Below are 11,650 nucleotides of genomic sequence, written 5' to 3'. Positions count from 1 at the left end.
GGGGTAACACTACACCCCGTACGTTTGGGGACAGTCCGGAGCCTGGGGAAGGGCGGTGGGAGGACTGCGTGGGAGGGTTTAAGCCTCTAAGGTTCAGTCCATATTTAACACCGCTTTCCGCCCTCACGCTGCGAGGTTTCCAGGGGTCTCTCCGCTTGCTCCACCTGTCACCCCCCACCCGCCCTGCTTCTGCCCCTCCAAGGCGTGCCCCCTCCCCCAAGTCCTTAGGCCACCAGTGTCAGGATCAAACTCAACACTGAAGGCTGTCTCCCTAAGCGAGGAGCTGCCAGGCCCCTTCCCAGACCTGGGCCTCGGGCACTCTCCCTTCTGATGCCTTTTTTCCACTTAGCCCCTCTGTCTGGGGAGGTCTTTGACTCAATCGCAGAAGAATGCTGTTCACTGTAACCAGCAGAGGGGCTGGATGTGTTTAATCAGAGAGGCCTTGAGTAAAGGGGTGGTCGGGGGGGCGGGGGGGCGGCCGTGCAGAACGCTTGTGGGCTGTGCGTTGTGATCTGTGTGCCCACTGCCAGCTGTGTGAACACCACGTGGTTGTGTGTGTGCTCTGTGGAGGGGGAGGCTGTGTGATGGTGTGTCAACGTGTGACTCTGTGATGACCATGGAGTACCTGTCCGTGTGGATGTACCCCACACGGATATGTGACTGTATAATCATGGGGGAGTGATTGTGTGTGTGGTGATTGTGCTGGTGGTGGAGTGTCTGTGTGGCCGGCTGTTGTGACTGTGTTGTGGGGCGTGTGTATAGTTGTGTGCATGATTGTGTAGTTACAGGAGACTGGGGACTGAAGTGTGTGGGAGGGAGGGCTCATAAGCAGCTGTGTGGAGTGTCTTCTGTGTGTCACTGGGGCCTGAGTATGTCGTCCTTAATCCAAGTTTCTGAGTGTGCTGCCTTTGGCGTATATTTATATCTCTCTGTGTAGTGCAAGGGGGTGGGAGATTAACACCCAGGGCAGCCAAATATACCCTTGTAAGGTATGCACGAGAAAAAGTCGAGTTTTGGAGGCTGCTGGTCATTTTCTGACTTACCTCTAAAATATCCCAGGGGAGGAGGTTGGCAAAGCCTCCGGGGCTGGTCCTTTGACAGCCACTGCCAGTCAGAGGGGAGCCAAGGGAGCAAGGGCAGGGCCTGCCAGCAGCACTATTTGCTGTGGTGCTAGGCAACAGGCAGCAAGGGTGGCATTAAGAAGGGCTGTCCCTTCCCCTCCAACCCTCAGCCCAGGACCTGGCCCTGGGCCGCCCCCAAGACTGATTCCTTAACCGCTCTTAAACTCCCCCTAAGCCCTTCTTTAGGCTGAAACACTGAATCCCCCAGGGTCCCAGAAGCACCTCCGGTCCTTTGTTTTTGCTGTTCCCTCTCCCTAGAACACCCTTCCAGCTCTTCATGTCCTCTCTTCTTCAGGTCTCAGCTTACATGTGATCTCCTCAGAAAGACCTTCCCTGACGTGCTCCTCTCCCACATAAATATCCATCCTTTTACTGTTTGTCTCATCATCTTGTTTATTTTCTGTACAGCACTTACTGCAATCTTTAATAATATTGTACATTTTCCATTCCTTCCTTTTCTGCTTCCCCCACTAGAATGGAAACCCCATGAAGGCAGGGACTTTGTGTGTCTTGTTCACTTCTGTGTCCCCAGGGCCCAGCACAGGGCCTGGCATATAGTAGGATCTCAAAAAGTTGTTGAATGAATGAAGGAAAGGAGGATGGTCCTCCCTAGGCCAATTCAGGCAACATTTGATGCCTGCTGTGTGCCTGGCCTGGGTCACTCGTCACCAAGGAACCCCTTTGTACTCAGGGAAACAGACATACACATGTGCCCAGGCTGTGTACGCCAAGGCAGAGGGAGGTGGGTGAGGCCACAGGACTCCGTTCACTTGGCAAACATGGGCACTTGGCCTGCGCTGGGTCCTGTGTCAGAGCAAATGGCCTTCTTTGGCCCAGGGCCCTGCCTGCAAAGAGCTCACAGTGTAGAGGATGCTAGAACTGTCCCCTGGGGCGACAAACCCCTGCAGAGAATAATGCTAAATCACTGAGCTGAGTGATGGGCTAGGCACTGAGAACCAAGGAAGCCAAGAATGGGAGAGATTAACTCCAGGACTGGGGACAACCTCACGGACGAAGTAACGTGGGCCTGGAAGAGGAGAAAGGGCATTCCGGCGTCAGGCACAGACTGCTTGGAGAGACAAGCACAGCCACTCTGTCTCTCAGCCCCTCCACAAAGCCGAGTCCACGAAGAGAGGAGAAGCCTCTGGGCTGGCTACTCTTTGCCTACCCTTCATTCTCTGTGCTTCTCTGCCCTGCCCTGTGTCCTGGGGCTGACTACCACCGACAGTCTCACCTGGGCCCCCTTGCCTTACGGTTTCAGGTAAAGTTTGGCCAGTAGGAGACATTGCCAGGAGATCAGAGGGAAGGAGGAGAGTGAGATCAGGATATTTATAATACTGTGATTTTGACAGTTACTATGTTCCCCCACTGAAAGGCACAGCTCCCGTTGGGTGGCCTGCAACCCCAGGGCACGACTCCTGCCAGGTTCCTTAACAAGGCTCCCTCCCTTGCCCCTTCAGGCCCTGGGGCTAGTGACTCTATCCCACTGTTGTGAGCCCCAGGGTGCTTCACCATTCCTGCCAACGCCTCTGTAAATAGTTCCTTCATTAAACCCTCTTCTGGCAAATGCTTTGAGTTTTCTCCCCTGCTTCCTGCTAAGACCAATAAGGTAAGAACTAAACTTAGGGAAGATGAGTCTTTGGCAGAGAATTTGGGGAGACCCTCTTTCTAAATCACCACCCAAAACCAGAATCAGAAAATGTTGTGAACTACTACAAAGCTACAATAATCAAAACAGCATGGTATTGGCATAAAAACAGACACATAGATCAATGGAACAGAATAGAGAGCCCAGAAATAAACCCACATGCTTATGGTCAATTAATTTATGACAAAGAAGGCAAGAATATACAATGGAGAAAGGACAATCTCTTCAATAAGTACTGCTGGGAAAACTGGACAGCTACATGTAAATGAATGAATGAATGAAATGAAATGAATGAAATGAATGAACTGGACAGCTACATGTAAATGAATGAAATGAATGAAATTAGGGCTTCGCTTGTGGCACAGTGGTTGAGAATATGTCTGCCAATGCAGGGGACATGGGTTCGAGCCCTGGTCCAGGAAGATCCCACATGCTGCAGAGCAGCTAAGCCTATGTGCCACAACTACTGAGCCCGTGCACCTAGAGCCTGTGCTCCGCAACAAGAGGAGCCACCACAATGAGAAGCCCGCGCACCACAACAAAGAGTGGCTCCTGCTCGCCGCAACTAGAGAAAAGCCCGCGTGCAGCAATGAAGACCCAATGCAGCCAAAAATATATAAATAAATCTATTTAAAAAAATAAAAATTAAAAAAGAATGAAATTAGAACATTTTCTCATACCATATACAAAAATAAACCCAAAATTGGGACTTCCCTGGTGGTCCAGTGGTAAAGAATCTGCCCTCTAATGCAGGGGACATGGGTTCAATCCCTGGTCAGGGAACTAAGATCCCACATGCTGAGGGGCAACTAAGCCCACGTGCTGCAAACTACAGAGCTCACGTGCTCTGGAGCCCCCACAACACAGCTAGAGAGAAGCCCGCACACCGCAATGAAAGATCCCGCGTGCCTCAACAAAGATCCCTCGTGCTGCAACTAAGACCCGATGCAGCCAAAAAAAAAAAAGCTCAAAATGGATTACAGACCTAAATGTAAGACTGGAGGGGCTTCCCTGGTGGCACAGTGCTTAAGAATCTGCCTGCCAATGCAGGGGACACGGGTTCGAGCCCTGGTCTGGGAAGATCCTACATGCCGCAGAGCAGCTAAGCCCATGCGCCACAACTACTGAAGCCCGTGCGCCTGGAGCCTATGTTCCGCAACAAGAGAAGCCACCGCAGTGAGAAGCCCTCAGCAACTAGAGAAAGCCCGTGCACAGCCACAGAAGATCCAACACAGCCAAAAAATAAATAAATAAATAAAACAAAGCTATTAAAAAATTTTTTTAAATAAAAGACTGGAGGTCATGAAACTCCTAGAGGAAAACATAGACAGAACACTATTTTACATAAATCATAGCAATATTTTCTTGGATCTGTCTTCTAAAGCAAAGGAAATAAAAGCAAAAATAAACACATGGGACCTAGTTAGACTTCAAAGCTTTTGCACAGCAAAGGAAACTATCAATAAAACAGAAAGACAACCAGCTGAATTGGAGAAACTATTTGCTAATGATATGATCAATAAGGAGTCAATATCCAAAATATGTAAACAGCTCATACAACTCAACATCAAAAAAACGAACAATCTGATTTTAAAAATGGGCAGAAGACCCAAATAGACACTTTTCCAGGGAAGACATACAGATGGCCAACAGGCACATGAAAAGATACTAAACATCATTAATCATCAGAGAAGTGCAAATTAAAACCACAATGAGGGCTTCCCTGGTGGCGCAGTGGTTGAGAGTCTGCCTGCCGATGCAGGGGACATGGGCTCGTGCCTTGGTCCAGGGAGATCCCACATGCTGCGGAGCGGCTGGGCCCGTGAGCCATGGCCGCTGAGCCTGCGCGTCCGGAGCCTGTGCTCCGCAACCGGAGAGGCCACAACAGTGAGAGATCCACGTACCGCAAAACAAAACAAAAACAAAAACAAAAACAAAAAAACCACAATGAGATATCACTTCACACCTGTCAGAATGGCTATCATCAAAAAGACCACAAGTAGCTCTTTCCCATCTTGCAAGATGGCAGATAAAAGAGCTGAGAAGCCAGATACTAAGGAGAAAAAACCTGAAGCCAAGAAGGCTGATGCTGGTGGCAAAGTTAAAAAGCTTAAGAAGGTTAAGAAGGGGAAGCCCCACTGCAGCCAAAACACTGTCCTGATGAGAGGAATTGGCAGATATTGCCAATCGGCTATGTATTCCCAAAAGACCTTGTACCAGAGGAAGTATTCAGCAGCTAAATCCAAGGTTGAAAAGAAAAAGAAGGTGACGGTTCTTGCTACTGTCGCAAAAAAAGCTGGTGGTGACAAGAATGGTGGTACTGGGGCTTCCCTGGTGGCGCAGTGGTTGAGAGTCCGCCTGCCGATGCAGGGGACACGGGTTCGTGCCCCAGTCTGGGAAGATCCCACATGCTGTGGAGCGGCTGGGCCCGTGAGCCATGGCCGCTGAGCCTGCGCGTCCGGAGCCTGTGCTCCGCAACCAGAGAGGCCACAGCAGTGAGAGGCCCGCGTACCGCCAAAAAAAAAAAAAAAAGAGCCTAATTAAGTAACTGGTCCATTAAAAAGAAAAGACCACAAGTAACAAATGTTGGTGGATGTAGAAAGAAGGGAACCCTCAGGGAATTCCCTGGCAGTCCAGTGGTTAGGACTCCGCACTTTCACTGTTGAGGGCCTGGGGAACTAGGATCCCACAAGCCACTTGGCGTGGCCAAAAAATTAAAAATTAATTAATTAATTAATTAAAATAAAAAAGAAGGGGACTTCCCTGGTGGTCCAGTGGTTAAGAATCCGCCTTCCAAAGCAGGGGACACGGGTTCAATCCCTGGTCAGGGAACTAAGATCCCACGTGCCGCAGAGCAACTAAGCCCATGCACCACAACTACAGAAAAGCCCGCGTGCTGCAACGAAGAGCCCCTGCGCCGCAACTAAGACCCAATGCAGCCAAAAAAATTAATAAATTAAATAAAATAAAATGTAACATGTATTAAGAAAAAAAAAGGGACCCCTCGTAACCCTGTGGGTGGGAATGTAAATTGGTGCAGCCACTGTGCAAAATGGTAAGGAAGTGTCTCAAAAAACTAAAAATACAACTACCATATGACCCAGCAATTCCACTCCTGGTTACATATCAAAAAAAAAAAAAAATACATGCACCCTAATGTTCATAGCAGCATTATTTACGATTGCCAAGATATGGAATCACCAGATGAATGGGTAAAGAAGATGTGGTGTATATATATGATGGAATATTACTCAGCCATAAGAAAAATTAAATTCTGCCCTTTGCAACCACATGGATGGACTTGGAGGGTATTATGCTAAGTGAAATAAGTCAGACAGATAAGGACAAATTCTATATGATATCACTTATATGTGTAATCTAAAAATTAAAACAAACTAGTGAATATAACAAAAAGGAAACAGACTCAGAGATATAGAGAACAAACTAGTAGTTACCAGTGGGAAGAGAGAATGGGGAAGGGGCAAGATAGGGGTAAGGGATTAAGAGGTACAAACTACTGTGTATAAAATAAATAAGCTACAAGGATATATTGTACAACACAGGGAATATAGCCAATATTTTAAAACAACTATAAAAGGAGTATAAGCTTTAAAAACTGTGAATCACTATGTTGGACACCTGTAACTTAATATTGTACATCAACTATATCTCAATTTTTTAAAAATTATTTATTTATATTTTTTTGGCTGTGTTGGGTCTTCGTTTCTGTGCGAGGGCTTTCTCTAGTTGCGGGAAGCCAGGGCCACTCTTCATCGCAGTGCACGGGCCTCTCACTATCGCAGCCTCTCGTTGCGGAGCACAGGCTCCAGACGCGCAGGCTCAGCGGCCATGGCTCACGGGCCTAGTTGCTCCGCGGCACGTGGGATCTTCCTGGACCAGGGCTCCAACCCGTGTCCCCTGCATTGGCAGGCGGACTCTCAACCACTGCGCCACCACGGAAGCCCAACTGTATCTCAATTTTAAAAAGATTTTTTAAAAAACCATTTTCTACTAAAAAAAAAAAGTTGCAAACAGATTAAAATCCCATTTTAGGTGAACAGTGACCTCCTGGCCACCACTCCAAGCAGGGTCCCAACCCAAGAGGTCCCTCTTAGCTCACCTTACTCGGGCTTAGGCCTCTAGTTACCCTGACCAAGAGAACGGGTCAGGGAGGGGCTAAGAGTGTGGGGAGGATTGGGGGGATAACTGGCAGAGGGATGAGCTGGGAAGTAGAGAGGCTCCAGAGGGCAGCAGGGAGGGGAGCCTTGGCAACTGTCTCCACCAGACCCCAGAGCACACCCTACATAAGCTTGGGAAGGCAACCCTGAACCTCGGTTCCCTGCCTGTGAAATAGGCGACTAATACCGTCTTCACAGGACTGTCATGAAAAGTAATTAAACATGAGGCTCAGCACAGGAGTAATTGGAAGTGAACTTGCTTCTTGGAAGCTCAGAGTAGCACATTCCCCATTATTACTGGTGCAGGTGGAGGCCATTCTGCTGAGTTTCTTTTGCATGCCAAGAGCTCCAGCAGACCAACTAGACATGGGGAGGTGGATGGTGAAAGATGCCCTAGCCGGGCCCTCCAGCCCACTGCTTCAAGGGAGCCTGGTACAAATCCAAGCTTTGGAGGCAGCAGACCCGAGCCTAACACCTGCCTCTGCACTTACTGTGTAACCTTAGGAAAAATCACTCTTATCTCACAGAGATTGTTTTCTTGTCTATAAAATCAGATAACACTTTTGACCTCATGGGTTTGCTGTGAGGACAAACTGAGAACACAAAAAGCATTTACTCGAGTACCCGATGCAATGTAAGTGCCCAAATAATAGTAGCTATTATTTTTTGTTTGTTTGTTTGTTTGTTTTTTGGCTTTTTGCGGTACTGCGGGCCTCTCACTGCTGTGGCCTCTCCCGCTGCGGAGCACAGGCTCCGGACGCGCAGGCCCAGCGGCCATGGCTCACGGGCCCAGCCGCTCCGCGGCATGTGGGATCCTCCCGGACCGGGGCACGAACCCGCGTCCCCTGCATCAGCAGGCAGACTCTCAACCACTGAGCCACCAGGGAAGCCCGATAGTAGCTATTATTTTTAAAACTCTCTTTTCTTTCTCTTACTCTCCCTGAAACTGCAACCAGGGACTGACTTACTACAATATGTCCATTCATTCATTCACCCCTTTATTAGTTCATTTATTCATTTCAACATTTATTAAGCCAGACAGTGTGCTAGATCCTAGGAACACAAGACTAGGAAATCATTAAAGCAAGAAAAATATCTGTATTTTTTCATTGCTGTATCCCTAGCCCCTAGGCTTTAAATAAATAATGGACATATGAGCAAATGGTTTTAGCTATTTTCTTGAGCACCTATTACATGCCAGGTGCTAAGTTAAACCTTTTTCTTTTGGGGGGGAGGGGGCGCCATGCAGCTTGCGGTATCTTAGTTCCCCAACCAGGGATTGAACCCGCACCCTCGGCAGTGAAAATGAGAGGTCCTAACCACTGGACCGCCAGGGAATTCCTAAGCGAAGCATTTTGTCTGCATTATTGCCGTGTATCCTCAGAACAGTCCTAGAGCATAATGCCTGTAATAAAGCTCATTTACAGATGTTTATGTAAAACTGAGGCTCAGAGGGGTTAAGCAGGTTAGATGACCAAAGTCACAGGTAGGAAATGCTGGCACTCAAATTCAACGTACTGCCTCCACTAATGACTGAATTTATTTTTTATAATCGTTATCATTATGCCTGACCTTCAGAGGCTTATAGTTCAGTGAGGGTCCAATGGCCATTTCCTCCCTGGACTTACCCCAGAGGGGCCCTTGGCATGGCCACACACTTGGGCAGAGTTAGGTTCAAACCCAGTTTTTCATCTCTGGCGAGTTATTTAACTTCCCAGAACCTCAGCTTCCACTTCTGGGAAATGAGGTTGGGTGGGCGTTAAATGAGAAAATGTGTTGGAAATGCCCAGCACTTTGCCCAGTGTACAAGAGTCACTTGATAAGTGTTATTCTCATTATTTCCTCCTTCCTCCCTGCCCCCTCGGATCGCTGTGTGGGAGCCCCCCGTCTGCAGCCAACCAAGGGTGCAGAGGACGCCGCACTGGCGGTCGTCCCTGGAGGCAACGCCGAGCACTGCCTCCAGGGGGCGCCACCACACCGACCACCCCATCCCCCCGCCCCCCGGGTCCCGGGGGTTGCTGTTCCCACCGCGGCCGCGCGAGGTCGTCTGGGCCCGTGGTTTTCAGGGGCCGAGGGCGCGCAGGCGGCGGGGAGGTCCGAGCCCGAGTTGAATCAAGGATGTTCTTCGGGAATCACAGGGATAATAATAGGCAAAAATAATAGTAACGGCACCGGATCCAGCAGTCATCAGCTGTTACCGATTTAAGAGGCGCATTCGAGTGCTGGGAGGGAGGTTGCGAGACTCAAGGGAAGAAGCCAGGCTTGGTCTCGGGCTGCGTTCTAATCCAGACAGCCCACTTTCGCGTTCCGCTCTCTAGCCTTGGGGCCTCTCTGAGCCTGCTTCGTCAGCATTTAAATGGGACCATAATAATATAGTTCTTGAAAGGAATAAATGAGCTCCTGGAGAGCTCATCCGAGAGCGACTTGGGAACGTGCGTTTATTGTCATTCTCACCTCTACCCTGTGAGGGAGCTATTATTAAATACCCTTTACAGCTGAGGATCCTTTGGGGGGCCTTTCCCAGGCTCCCTGCGCTGGGTCTCTCTCCTAGCACAGCCCACAGGCCAGTCCAGGAGCTCACCGCCTAAACCCACCACTCAGGAGCGTCTCCTCTCCTCTCTGGAGGTGCGGGTTCTACTTCAGACCCTCAAGCTCCTCTGGACACTGCCTTTTCATGCCTAGGTAACGGCTCAGGCAAGTAGACTTCCTCTGGCTGGTCCCGCTACAAGCCCCCTCTCCATACCTACCTACCTCTTCCAAAACGCCATCCAGTCACCTCCTCCAGAAAACCTTTCCTGGGCTCTCCCCCCCCAGGTCCACAGCCTTTGCACGTGCTGTAGCCTCTAGCTGGAACATCCTTTCCCTCAGCCCTAAAGCCTGTTAGGGCACAGCTTAAATATCACTTCTTCCAGGAAGTCCACTTCCCCTGTTCTACTGCAGCCCCCTGTGCTTCTAAACAGGTTGCAGCATAGGGGACTGCTTATTCTGTGCTTCCTCTACCACCCTTACATAGTGATGCCTCTGAAAGCAGAAACCACACCTACTGAAGGCACCATAGCATCCCAGAGTGGGGCCCAGCAAATGGGACAAAATCAATGTGCAGTGAATGCATGTCCATTGAATGAGTGACTAGACCCAACTGGGTCCACTCGCTGAGTGGAGCCTCAGCTCAGAGGCACATGCCTGGTCACAGAAACAGAGGCGACAGTCATGCAGAGTCACATGAGAGCATAGAGTCACAGTCAGACACAAGAGGCACGTGCACAAAGCCGTGTTCATCTGTGCTCATTTCTGCTTCTCTGTGTCTGGGTACCTTTGTGTCCTAGGTATGTATTCAGTCTCTTCTATTGTGACTTGGGGTCCCTGAGAACAAGAATTGTGTCTCCTTTCCTAGCCTGGTAGCCCCTAGGGAGAGTGAATTGCCTCCCTCGGACTGGGAATCCCAGGGGAAGTGTACGTCTCCCCAGGTAGTTTGAGGAGCTGGGCCAGGGAGTGTCTTCCCTACCAGCCTGGGTGCTCTTGGATTAGGCTGTCTCCCACATCAGACTTGGAGCCCTTGGGACAGGGCCATAGCTGCCCCCCCAACCCCTGCACTAGCTATTCTTGGGCCCTCAGGACAGACTGGGTCTGATTAAGCTGGGTACTCCAGGAGCAGAGCTGGATCTTCCGCATCAGATTGGTGGCTCCTACGGGCATGGCTGTGTCCTCCCAACCCCTCTCCACCCCTGCCACCTGCCCACCCGCCAGGCCCTCCTCCCACCATGGTACAGTGATTGGGGCTGGATTGGGCTGCTGGGGCTTTGGAAGCAGCAGCAAAACTAACAGCAAACCTGGGAGAGGCTGGTCGTACAGGATCCCCCAGGAGGTGTCGGGATCAGGGAGGCTTCAGCAGTGGGGGACCTGGCCCAGTGCAGGGTATCTGGGCAAGTCCTTCACGTGTCTTCCATTCATTCACCAAGCCTGTCCCGAGTCCCTGGGCCTGGCCCTGCAGCCACCACATCTATTATCTTGTTTAATTCTCTCACCGGTCCAATCCTGGGAGGTAGGTGTGATCATCACCACGTTTCTAGGTGAGGAAACTGAGGCTCAGAGAAAAGCAGTGACTTGCCCTAAGTCACATAGCTGGGAAGTAGCAGAGGTGGGCTTCCCACCGCACAGGCTGCTTCCTTCCAGCCCAGGTTTGAGGAACACTGGGGAGGTAGAGTCAGCAGGGTGCAGTGACTGTATGTGTGTTTCTGGCTTGGACCTGTGGAGCTGGCTACGGAGATGGGACTGCCAGAAGTGGGAGTGCCTGGTAGGGAGACCGGGAACAGTGAGGAGAGGCAGGTTCCACAGGCGGGCAGGCAGGAGACAGGCCAGGCCTGGAACCCAGTCTTCCCAGTTCCCAGCACCAGCATCCCCTCCCCAGTCAGCTCCTGGCACTGGAGTCCTGGTTTCAAGTCCCATTCATCATCTGACCCCTCTCTGGGCCTCACTTTTCCCATCAGAGGAACCAGGGCAGAGACCTGGTGGGGACCGTGGCCGGCACTCCTGCTTCTTTAAGCCTTTATCGGAGGAGGGTGTGGCCGGCTGCAGGTGAGCAGAGTTGCCACATCAGCAGGGTGAGCCCCGCCCCATTCCCTCCCCCAGCTCCAGAGGGAGCCCCAGAGGACGGTGGGAAGTGGGTGGAGAGAGAGCGCTGAGCCTAGCTGGCTGGAAGGGGG

This window comes from Orcinus orca, chromosome 1 (genome assembly GCF_937001465.1).
Source record: "Orcinus orca chromosome 1, mOrcOrc1.1, whole genome shotgun sequence".
In the NCBI taxonomy this organism is placed as follows: domain Eukaryota; kingdom Metazoa; phylum Chordata; class Mammalia; order Artiodactyla; family Delphinidae; genus Orcinus; species Orcinus orca.
The sequence above is the reverse complement of the archived record's forward strand: the minus strand, read 5'-3'. Positions refer to the sequence as shown.